General features: G+C 32.6%; 1 long non-coding RNA gene across 1 annotated transcript in view; it reads left to right on the top strand.

The window, feature by feature from the left end:
- Window positions 1-13,262, top strand: part of LOC148283609 (uncharacterized) — a 67,131-nt gene that overhangs the window by 992 nt on the left and 52,877 nt on the right. The window lies entirely within an intron of this gene.

The following is a 13,262-nucleotide window of genomic DNA, read 5'->3' as shown; positions in this document are numbered from 1 at the left end:
CCATTATCTATCTACCTGCGGCAAACCTCTCCCAGGATAGTGATAACATTCCTGGAATGTTTTGACGTTATTCCAGTACCCAATATACATATTTATCTATGAGAATATTTTACAAATAATAACAATTATAATAATAATTTTCATTGGTTATTTATTAATTTATTCAGTTACGGTTTAGATAATCTTTTACAAAAATATTCGTAGTACAACAAAAATAATCACAGCAGTGAACAAAATACAAATATTAGAAATGTGTTCTCTTCCGCGGTATAAATTAGAGCATTAAATTTTACGGCAAAGTTTTTAAAGATTTTTATAAAAACGAACTACTTTTCATGACGTCACTAGTTCTCCGAATCAATCAATGGTAAGAGAGTTGTGATAGATTTCCGGTTTACGGTAAGTCAACTGACGAATTAGCAGAACCCTCCGAGAAGAAGGGGAAGATAACTTGTGACGTCACACGCGAAGTAATTTCAAAAATACTTAATGCTACGATAAATATTTTTTTAACTTAGTTAAGTAGTCTATTAACAAATAAAAAAATATGTAAAAATAACTTTAATCAATACATATTACAAAATATGTTATTTTTGAGTAATATTAAAATCAAACAATTGGATAAAATTTGAAAGAAGGCAATGGATAAATCTAAGCATCCACAGGGCTTATTACTTGTCATTGGCTGGTTTAACTCTGCTCCCGAATATCTGAGGGAACTATGCATTTCAGATGAACTAGCTAAAAAGCGTCTCTCACTTAGATCAGCTACGTCTACGGCGAGAGAAAATGTTTTTATACCTTTACGCAAACAGTGCACTAAATTCAGTGAACGCGCATTTGCGGTCGCAGGATTTTTTATATTTTTTATTACCTCATACCTGCATTTACCGGTACCGGTATGGAGGTAATAAAGACTCAAATAAGACACTGGAAGAAATAGAATATTACAACCAGAATTATCTTCTTTAAAAAAAAAAAAAAATTTAACTAAAATACTTTAAAAAATTAAGTAGTACCGATGTCATAATTTTACGTAGAAATATAGAAAAATGTCACAAAAATGTATGTGATTTAAAATGCTTGTATTTCTTTTTAAAAACCAAATATCAAGATTTTGTTTCTGCCCTTTTCATGTTTGATTTGTTATCTTTAAATCATCACTATTATAAATTTTAGTTCAATACTTAGTCTTTATATGAGAATCGTCACCCCAAAGTTTAGTCGAAAATTGAAATGGCGTAATCTGCCGGTCGAAAAAAAAAAGATTTTTTTTTTCAAAGAACTTTTTAATATATTTTTTAGTAGAAATGCCTTCAAAAATTACAGTTTTTATTTAATTTATGTTTTTTTATTTTTTATTATTGCGTGATGTTTATAAAAATATTCGCTTTAAAAATCGGCAAAATCGCATGAATTCCTCATTTTTCGTGCGTTTTACCCGACTACAGCCTTAATAAAAGTAACATAATCAGACTGATCAGTCTTACGTTTTAGGTGCCAGTCCGAAAGCAATGAAACTTTTCAATATAAAACGTGTCAACCACTACTCTACGAGAAGGACTACCGTATATTCACGGAAATTGGACCGCTGTGCACGTGCAAACCACGAACCCTCTGCGTGATATAGCATGATTGGCCCATTTCTCGTTTTACAATTATTTACTTATTTAATGCCTGGCACATGCAATAACCAGTACACCACGAGAACGACTAATCTCCAGTCGATTTTTGCAGGACTTTTAGTTGAGAGTACTCGCCAAATTTATATAATTATTTTGATTAAATTATTATTAAAATCTCTTTTGTTCAGTTTTACTATATTATTTGAATCGGGTTGATTTCATGAAAATATAAAACTGTTTTGGAAAGAGGTGAAAAAGACGAAGAACTCCTCCGAAAGTGGAAACGTAAAAGCGATAAAATCAAAAGATGGCCGAATGCTAACGAATGACGAAGGAGTGAAAGAAAGATGGATGGAATACTTTATGGAAGTAAACGAAAGTACTGAAAGTGTCCCTGAGCAACAGTTTGGTTGTGCAGAGGAAGATACGAGTGATAATAGGTCGTGTGAGATAAGCATGGTAGAAATAAAGAGCGCGCTGAAAAGTATGAAAAACGGAAAATCCGTTGGGTATGATAAGGTCGCTGTGGAATATCTGAAGAGTGGTAGCCAGATCGTGGGCGCATGGCTGCACAGACTTTTCAATCTCTGCCTAAAGGAAGGACATCCGCCTTTGGATTGGAGGAGGGCAGTTGTCATGCTTTTATATAAGGGAAAGGGATCTCGTGCGGAATGTGGAAACTATAGGGCATTCAGTCCTCTGAGTTCTGTCGGTAAACTGTATAGGAAAATTATAATCGAGAAAGTAAGAAAGGTGACGAAAGACAAAGTGTGGGAAGTGCAAGGAGCCTTTATGAGTGGACGTGGATGCACAGATCAAAGTTTTTCGCTGCGAATGCTAACGGAGAAGTTTTTGGCAAAAAGTCAAAGAACGAATGGACGACGAAAGAATGGTAAAACAAGTATATATGGCGAAAATGAACGGCAACGTGAGACGAAGACGACCAAGGAAGACGTGGCATGATCAGATAAACCAAAATCTTAAGTCTGGTCAAAAGCAGACAGAACCGAAGGGCATGTATGACAAGATGTATGAATGTGGAAGAGGCTAGGATTGTATGGCAGGATAGACGTGTGTGGCGGTCCATTCTCTCTGCCAACCCCTACGAGGAAATGGCGTGATGGTAGTAGTAGTAGTAGTAGTAGTAGGGTTGAAGTCTCGTGGCTAGTCTTGTGGATTCACGGATCAGAGCCCCGAGGTTCGAACCCCACTCTACTCCAACTTGATTTCCATTTTCTAATAGTGAGTTATTTACAACTCGTTGAAAATGGTCACCAAAATTGAAATATTTTGGTTAAGTATAGGAACGATAATATTTATTAAAAAAATAAATACATATTAACCGAGGCGTTTTATTGATGTTTTTATTAGTCATTAACCATGGAGTTTTGTAAAAAAAAAACGAATATGTAAATATTATCAAATTTAAATAGGTACGAACGAATCTAATAAATGTCAATTCGTTATAATTTTACCGTGCCGTTCAGATAAAGATGATTTGTATGAAATAGGCAATTCACCGTCGGGTATTACGCGGCTGGTTTATTTATTTTAGTCCCCAATAGATTTTCTTTTTAAGGATTTTTACCTGTGGATGGTTTATTTATTTTAGTCCCCAATAGATTTTCTTTTTAAGGATTTTTACCTGTGAGTATCGAATCAAAAACACTTGCTATTTTTATAAAAATACCGAAATGCCCATCTCTAGTATGCATGTATGTATATATGCATGTATGTGTGTACATGTATACTATACTGCAGTCATAAGAAAGAAGGACCTTTCTACATAAAACTAAAAACGGAGAAAATAAATATTTTGTAACCCGGAAATTGAAAAATTCGCTGTGTGAAAAATACTACAAAAAATAAGTACATTGTCATGCGAAAATATGTATTATGGTTTGCCCTAACGGAATATATACAATAACTTCAATAATTTTTATGTTATGCATTTAAAAATTAACATTTTCATTTTTTTTAGTTTAAAAAATACATGAAAATATGTTGTGCTGCAATAAAAAGACGTTTCTGGCTAGAAACTTCCTTTATTTCATAATTACGTAAATGTCTTTCTTTTTTAGTGTTAATATGCCAAAAGATTCTACTCAACTAAATAAAATAGACGTTACTGGCCATTAACTGGTTTTCAAACAAGTAACAGTCTTTTGTAATTATTTAAGTCGAACAGCCTTTTATATTTAGTAATTTTCAAGACTTTTTGCAGTTAAGTCTCATTTATTAGTGAAAATAATAGGGTTATGGTTAATTTAGGAAGATAATTCAAGTACTAGTAGATGCGTATTTTTTTCCTGATTCCGAATATGTATTTAACACATTTTCGAAAAAAATATTGGATGCGTCCTTCTTTCTTATTACGGCAGTATATGTGTATATTTATAAAATCGAATAACATTTAGAACGCTATTTTTTTTTTGAATTTATAAAGCTTCAAATCCACTAAATAACTATAGCAGTGAAAGCCACCTCCTAATACAACTATATCCATTAAGATCTAACCAAGTCTGATTAAGTCAATTTTGGAAAGTTACAGTTACAGAGAAGCCGACTGTAATTGGAAAAAAAACATGTGTCTGTATTAATTTTTTTTTTTAAAAAGCCACATAAAATCGAAAAATCTAAGGTTGTTAACAATGCAGTTAGAGTACTTAACGTAGGACATTTCGATATTATGTATTGTAGTTATTTATTTTTTATGAAAAAACTTTAAAATAAAAGTTTTTAACCCTTCAGCGAAGATATGATAATGGAATTCCCATAAAATATTTTTAAAAGACAAATTTGACAAAAACACGTGTTTCAAATTTTTTTTGGGAGTATTTAATTAAAGCGATTATAATACAAAACAAATAAATATAAAGTTTACTTACAAATTAATAAATTTTCACGAAGCATTTAAGAAAACATAAAACGCCGATTAATTTTTATAGGCAGTCAATTGTTGATTCTGCGCAGAAAGACCAATTAAAAAACGCATAAAAGCCCATGGTTTTCATAGAACTTACGATAGTTATTTGATTATAATATGACAACACAAGTAATTAATTCTAATGACTTCGGAAAATTTTACATATATAAGAATGTAATACAGTACCTATATAAAAATATATTGCGTTTTTTTATACATTTACAATCCTATAGAATTTGATGTATGCATGTAATTAAAAATTATTACTTGAAAACAAACTATTGACGTATTTTTAAAACTGGAAATAAACATTTCTTTGTAGCATATTTAGCTTGGATTCAAATAAATAACATAGGTATTTGATCAAAAATTAAAAAAGGCCCAACCTTTTATGCGCCGTTAAGTATTGCGATGGCTGTGACCATTAGGCAGCGAAATTTCAGGCAATTTTTAGAAAATATGAAACCTTAAATAATTCAATAGGTGCGAAGGTTTCCACGGTCACTGTTATCAATAATAACATATTGCAACAAATATGAAGAACATTTTAGAGAAGGTAATATAAAAGTCTAGGCATCTACAAGGCTTATGACCTGTCATTGGCTGGTTTAAGTGGCCACTTTACACACTGTGTAACATTCACCATTCTGCTCATATTTAAACATCTGTATTAGAATTATTTCACCTTTAACTAGGCAACGCCTAAATATGCTTTTATGAATTTCTATACTTTTTCATGGACCAGGTGTATTTTTCAACAATATTTTGAGTTTGTTCAAATTTTTGCAGATAAGGTCTGGATTCAATTCCATGAGGAGCTGTCAATATTAACATATTACAACAGAGATTAAGAACATCAGAAGTTCCTTTTTAGAAAACATTTTTTACAGCTCCTCAGGGAGTTGAATCCAGTCTATGTCTATAAAAAATTGGAAAAACTCAAAATATTGTTGTTATCAATATGTATCTTTTACGCATACTTTTTTTCTACAAAACACACAGTTTACCCTGAAGATGGCTCCAGCAATGGTAGCCAAAACGTCGGAACAAATCCAACACATATGGTATCTCCTAAAATAATTATTTTATAAACATACTCGTACATATTTATTGTGTATGCTGACAGTTGGTAGAATTCCATATTTAATTTGGTAATGTATCCAAAATAAAACAAGTTTATTAGATTATAATTCTACTTTATTTTTTATAAAATATACAAAGGGTATATTTGAACAGGTGTCGTCTCGATAATTTTTAAGTTCCTCGGGTCCTAGTGTTATATCAAGATTCTAACAGATGTCTCCGAGTGCTAGAAATCTAAAATCCTTCAGAATACTTGACCTCGACGCGTAAAGCGCCTACGAAGGCACGAGTCATTATGGCCCGCCCTTCAAGCCCGAAAACGGAGAGCGCGTTAACGCGCTTTTGGCCCATAATCGGCTGAATAGATCATATTACTGATCAGTTACCCTTCTTGGAATTTAAGTTTTAATTGAACTTTTTTTTATACGATTACCTCAATTTATATTTTTTCGCAACCTTTGGTGACAGTCGGTGTCCGTATGTTATAGATGTCTCCGGAGAGCCTTAACCACACTTGACTGCTTTACAAGGCATTAGGTTATCGAGGTTCTATAGCTCAATCACAAATAACTATCGACGTGGTAAAAAGCGACGTGATAACAATTTCTCACCATGGTTGTTTATCGTATTCGCGATCACCATGGAACATCCGTGAACACCTAATATAAAATGTCCAAACTTTTACGTTTCGCGAGGTATAACCCTGCTGCGCAATCACATATTTGAATTTCACCGGTGTAAATATGGAAAATATTCCAAAACGGCTATTTTTATTTATTTATCATGCTATTCATTGCATTAAGCAGCCGGATCAAGAAAAACAGTCGATATAGTAATTGTTTGTAATTTAATTTTCATTTTTTTATTAGATATTCCTTACTATTTTGCAAATGGTTTATATATTGTATTCTTTTTAATAGTAAACGCCGATTTTTTGCCACTAAACTGTATTTATTTACGAGGAAAACAAAAAACAAACCGACACGAGCGTAGACTTAGAGATTTCCCATACGTTGGCTTTTGACTGCGATAACTTAAGCATGTTCATTATTGTTCATTGTGATCGCTCAAATGCTTAGCATGTTTTTAAGCATGTCTATAGTTATTTGTGATTGAGCTACAGGACGTCCACGGTTGACAGTTCGTCGGTAGTTTACGTCTGAATCGGGACCCGGGGACCCATACCTGATTTGTGAGTATTTACGGGAGTTAGCCACGGACAGTCTTGTGGATACCATATGCTCCACCCAAGGAGCAGACATGGATTTATCATCATCATTATACTCTTTTTCGTAACTAATGGAGCATAGGGCACGGCTTTAGTACACTAACGGCAGCGTATTTTGATCACTTTTACAAATACACAAAGGAAAATTTGATCAGCCTTATGCTTCAGGTGTTAGTCCAGGAAATTTGAAATATCCTAGCGTAGAAACAGTACAATAAGTGTGCTGACGAAGAAACGGATACGTCTTGGCATAAAATCGTCCTTCAGTAGTTATAAACAAATATTTAATAATATCACTTATTGAAATTTAATTACTTATTTGTTCAAATTATTGTACGTACATATTTGTGCATTAGCGGGTATTGCCAAGTGGTATTTTTTTCTAACCAACCAATAAAACAAAGGTTGCTATTCTTATTTTTGCTATTATTTAATAACGTACATGCTTCCGCTTTACATTATGTTCCACGGGGCTCTTGGCCTCGTTTTGGGATACGTTTTTTTTTTTGTAATGTATATGTATTTGTATGAATAAATGAAATAATTTTTTTTTTTTCAAAATAATGTACCAGATTTTAAATTACGTAGAATATAACAAAAAACAAGATTTTATTCAATAGAGATATTATTTAGATGACCCAAGGGTTGATTCCGTTACGTATTATTTTACAAAGTTTTGGAAGTAGGTAATATAATTTTCCTCTCCCCAGCATCAAAGCTTAGCTACTTTATTAATATAAAATTATCAAAATTTGTCTAAAAGTAAATTAATAAAAAAATTGTTCGAATTTAAATGCAAATTTAGAGCATGTATCGTCGTCGGTAATTTGTAATTGAACGTGTTTTAAAAAATATATTAATAAAAAGAATTCGCTTGTGGTCCTGTGGCCAGTGTCTCGTATTCACTCGGACTTACATTTTCTAATAGTGAGTTATTTACAACTCGTTGAAAATGGCTCTAAAAATAAAATATTTGGGTAAATCATAAGAACGCAATGTTTATTTTTAAAAAAAAATCATTAAAATTTGATTTTGCTTTAAAGGCAATGAAGTAGTTCAGTGCAACGGGAAATCGGTTATTTTTTTATTCTTACACGCCATAAAAATTAAAGCATTAAAATGCTTAAGATAAATCTTATGGTGAAATTTCTCGAAAATGTACGTAAAAAATAATAAAAATATTTTTTTTTGAATTGCATCACAAGTTCTTAAAAATCAAACGATGATAGTGTCGTGATAGATTTCCGGTTTTCGGGAAGCCAATTCACCAATCAGCAGTACTCTTTGACTAGAAATTGTGACGTCACAGGTCAAGTAATTTCAAAATTCACAAACTTTAAAAAATGACAGCTATGATAATAAGATACATCAAAACATTTTTTTATAATTGGCTCAGTTTGATAGCCTGTAAAAAATATAAATACAAAAAAACAGCTGAACTTCCTCATTGTAGATATGTAACTCTGTTAATTTTCCATTGTAATAGGAGCATTGGAGCCTTAATTTGTTCTTCGAAACCCGCAGCGTGCTGATTACTATTACAGCCAGGAAGGGGTTGCAATGTAATAAATATTATGATTGAAGAGTGTGTAGGTGGGTTCATAATGTATATTTTAATATCCACACACCTATATTAATTTTCCTTACTCAGAAACCTACTGTATCATTATCAAAATTGATAGCACGCAAAGGGATGTATTTGCGTGTATAGGTCGACTTGGTTATAATATTCAAGATACTAATTTTAAGTGGCTATTTTGGGAAAATAAAAACGAATAAAAAGTTTGTTTACCGCTATCGCTTCAAAACGTGATGAAGATGAATCTAAACGACCAGTAAAATTATATTTATTTATTAATAAATGTATTGCAAGTACATACATATTTTTTATCAAGGAGTGTATATTTAATCTATACGTATATTTACTGTATTTTTTATACTAACTGCCTTACTTAACTCGGCAATAGTTATTTCCACATATCTGATATTTTTAGTGTAGGGTATTGTACCTATGGAACAAACCCTTTCAAAGATGGTGAAAGGTAATCATACCCTGTAACATAGATTGCTCTACCAGCAGAAAAAATGAGAAACCGTGAGATCTAAATGATGTATCGGTAAAAACTGAAAACCCGCCTGTTCTATAAATAATTTGAATAAATCCGTTGCATGTGATGAAATAAAATAATTATTACCTAATTTTTTTAGTGAAATGAATTAAAGCATAGAATCACTATTTGGCAAATTATCCATAATAATAATAATATTAACAATTAGGATTTACTAAATGTTATTAAATATTTGTATATAACCACTCACCAACTTTTCCATGTCTATCGGCTTCGAGACGTACCCGTCTCATTGTCTTAAGATTTATTCATGTTATTTTACGACACTTAAATCATTCGTGAGCTTTTATTACCTAGTTTGACTATACCAATTCACATTCTCTCATATAAATATTAACTGAAATTATTTAATTGCATAGATTTTTAGCTATCAATTTTTTTTTCGTTAGTCCTGAATAATCTTTAGGTCATAATCAGGGTTGGCCATCAATTAAACAAACATTTTAATAGTTTTAATCGATAAAAGCTTCCAATCAAACGATTTTAAATAGCATAAAAGGGTGTAAGTGTATGATAATTTGCAATTTGCATCGGTTCGTGGGAGGCGAATCGGCCATTTTATCGTGAGCAATATGGCGGAGGGTAGGTAAATGATGGGAGCTCATTTTGACCCGAGGGGCCCAAACGATTACAGGAGATATATGGAATCAAGTTGCAAGATATTAAAATAAATATGTCTGAGGTTTCGTAGATCGATGAAGTTTTAAGTTATACGTGTTCACAAGGTCAACCAACTGTACAAAAAATAAAACAAACAAAAACGAATAAACGAACGACGTCGTTTCCCTATAGAGGTAAAAAGAGAGGATATAATGCCATATCACTCTGTTTTTGTATAAGACCTCGCAACTTCTACATTCTCACATCTCATGCACGCGTCCCGATTATTCCGTCTTTTGGCATGTCCAACTTCAAGTATTTGTTGGATTCGAACATGCCACGACTTTCCCAGTCTTCCTTGATTTCTGCATCCATCAACAACCAGGCGGCCTCCGTAGTGTAGTGGTCAAGACGCTTGATTCACGCACGGAAGGTTCCGGGTTCGATTCCCGGTGAGAACACAAACATTAAAATGTGATTTTTCTCAAGCCTGGGTGCTCTGTGATGTAATTCACCAATGTAATTAGGCCTCCTGGCCTGTTGTGGTGCAAAAAAAATGTAAATAAACATTCGCATCGTTAATCTTTTAAACCATTTTCCGCTGTCCATCCGCTCTACATGTCCAAATCAACGCAGAACTTCTTACACAATATAATCTTTATTTGGTATTTAAACAAACAAACAAACCATCTCGCCGTTTCCCCGTAAGAGTAGGCAGAGAGGATAGAACGCCACATCACTCTATCTTTGCATACATATCTCGCTTCCTCTACATTCATACATCTTCTCATGCACGCGCGTCAATTATTCCGATTTTGACATGTCCATCTTCAAGTATTTGTTGGATTTGGTTATGCCATGTCTTTCTTGGTCTTCCTCTATTTCTGCATCCATCGAAATTCGCATTGTTAATATTCTTAGCCGTTTTTTCGCTGTCTATTCGCTCTACATGTCCAAACCAGCGCAGAGCTCCTTTATTTTCCCTCTTTATTTTTAAATTATTATTTAATAAACAACTAGTTTTGACAAAAAACACCATGACTTCTTAAGGGTTAAGTTTGTTATGAACCCTTAAAAAGGCATGGTGTTTTAGAAAAAATACATTAAAAAACCAAAAAAAATTGAAGGAAGACGCAGTGCAGGTAGAAGGCGCATCTCTTAGCTGAAGAACTTTCGTGACTGGTTCCTTTGCAGCACCAAGTCCTTGTTCAGGGCAACTGTCAACAAAATAAGAATCATTGCAATGATTTCCAACCTTCATCGGGGAGTGAAAAGATAAAAAGAAGAAGAAAAGAAATACACGCACACGTCATGTAATATGAGAATAGTTTTATTTATTCCTATTTTGAAATTGGGCAATCTCTCAATCTGTCTTAATTGGAGAAACGTTGAACGGAGATGGACCTCATATTTTTTTTATTTTTATTTAAATTTTATTGATAAACCCTTACGGGCTACATACATTTAACAAAATATTTTCACTTTTAAAATTCCCATTCTATTGTTAATAATAATATTTTTGACATCTTTTGTAAAGGTTGTCTGAGTCTTTTGTTTAGTTTTGTCTGGTAGTTTATTGTATAATTTCAGTCCATGGTTTATAAGTCTCGATTGTCCTTTTCTCGTTTTAAAAGATTGTATATGATATTTTTCTGATATTCTCGTATTGTGTTCATGTTTACTACATTTTTTTTCAAGTTTTAATTCTTCGTCTACAATTACATCAGTGGCTAATTTATGAATAAATTTTAAAGATTCTAGTTTAAAGAGTTCAGTTACGTTTAATTGTTTAGTTTGTTCAAAAAGTTCTTTAGTTGCTGTTAGATAGGGAAGGAAGGTCATATACTAACTTTAATATTTTATTTTGCTGTCTTTGTAGTCTGTTTATGTCATTTTGATATCCTGTTCCCCATAGTAGTTGCATATAACATATTTTAGTTTTTACATATGCTTCATGCATTAAATTTTTTTCCTTTATTAGAACAAAGTTTTTGATTTTAAAAAATAGACTCGATAAAGTTGCCACTTTGCTAATTAAATTATTGATATGAATTGTCCATGTCAATTGTCTGTCTATTGTTAGTCCTAAGTATTTAAAATGTTCAATATGCATTTTCAAAATACTTAATGCTATAAGTGATGTCTCATCTATGTTGCAATTAATTTATTTTCACATTCCCAACCCTGTCACCAGAAATCAACATCTGCTATATATTAAATCTTGTAAGAGCTACTTTTGTTTTTATGCCCCAATGTCCTGAATGTACATATATGTCAATTCGTCGCATATCTTGGAATCATCAGGGATAGATCTTCCGGCTTTTCGTCGATATCTTCGCCATTAACACGGTGTGGGCTGAAGATGGCATGGGTTAGCTCGAAGTATTATATGTTGATTGTGTTTATGAATATATTGATTCCATTATTTTATCGCCTCGTTTGTCTACGGTCTACGCTAGAAAGTTTTTGTTCTTTTCGTTCAGTTTCTTGTACATATGTTTCTTCATATAACTGTTGTAATGCGGAACTTCAACCCTACGGGAAATTAGTTACAAAAGATGTTTACTTGCGCGCGGTAAAAATTAAAGCATTAAATTGTAATGCAAAGTTTCGTTAAAATGTACGATTTTTTTTTTTAAATAATAAAAACGCACTACTGAAAACGACGTCAGTAGTTCATATGAACCAACCAAATCATATGAGAGCAATGAAGGATATCCGGTTCGCTTACCGTAAACGAACCAATCGGGAGAACTGACAAAAGAACCGCTGACGTCACACGCGGAGTTACCCCAGAAATGCAAAACTTAAAAAAATCATAGCGCTGATAATACAATATATAAAAAAAAAATGGCTTTGTTAAATAGTCTATTCACAAATATAAAAATAATTTTAAAAACACTAAACTTCTTCATTGGGTTCAGCCGTATATACACGGTTTTTCAGGGCCAGACCGCGAAACTTCAGAGTAGCATTCTTCATTGTAAGCTTTAAAAAAATCCTAAGATAATTTTTCCAAATAGTGTTTTTTATGATTTCAAAATGGAGTAAATCTTTAATTTCTCGGATTAGCATCTTTGGCTGGGTAGAAGAGGGGTAGGGGTTTGTGGAGGGACTGCATGTCCGAGAAATGTAGGATTGACTACATTTTGAAATTATTATTTTTTTTAAAAGGCTTTTTGGAGAAAAAATTGTATAATTTTTTTTAAAGCTCACCATGAGCAATGTTCCTCTGAAGTTTTGCGGTCTTCCCTAAAAAACCGTGTATAAGTAATAAATTATTAATCATCATCATTCCTTTTCCGCACCAAATGGTGCATAGGGCACTGGAATAGTACACCAATCGCAGCATATCTCGATCAATTTTGTGACATAAAGGTAAGGTGATCAGTCTTACGCTTCAGGTACCAGTCCGGGGACAGTGAAATATTATTGTGAGAAAACACCCTTTTGAATAAATATTTCATATCAGCCATGTCGGGAATCAAACCAGAGACCTCTTGCATGGTAGGCAAACGCGCTGACCATTACACCACGAGGCCGAATCATTTATTTTATTTTTTTACTTATTAAAAGAAAAAACCGTTATTATAACAAAAAAACTATATTTACAAATAAACAAAAATTATAGGCCAATTAAATATATATATTTTTTTAATAAAATAAATATT

The sequence above is a fragment of the Micrasema longulum genome, unplaced genomic scaffold (assembly GCF_059751315.1).
Source record: "Micrasema longulum isolate JH-2025_06_02 unplaced genomic scaffold, ASM5975131v1 h1tg000215l, whole genome shotgun sequence".
NCBI classification, from domain to species: domain Eukaryota; kingdom Metazoa; phylum Arthropoda; class Insecta; order Trichoptera; family Brachycentridae; genus Micrasema; species Micrasema longulum.
Note: the sequence above shows the minus strand (reverse complement) of the source record. Positions and strands in the feature narration are given on the sequence as shown.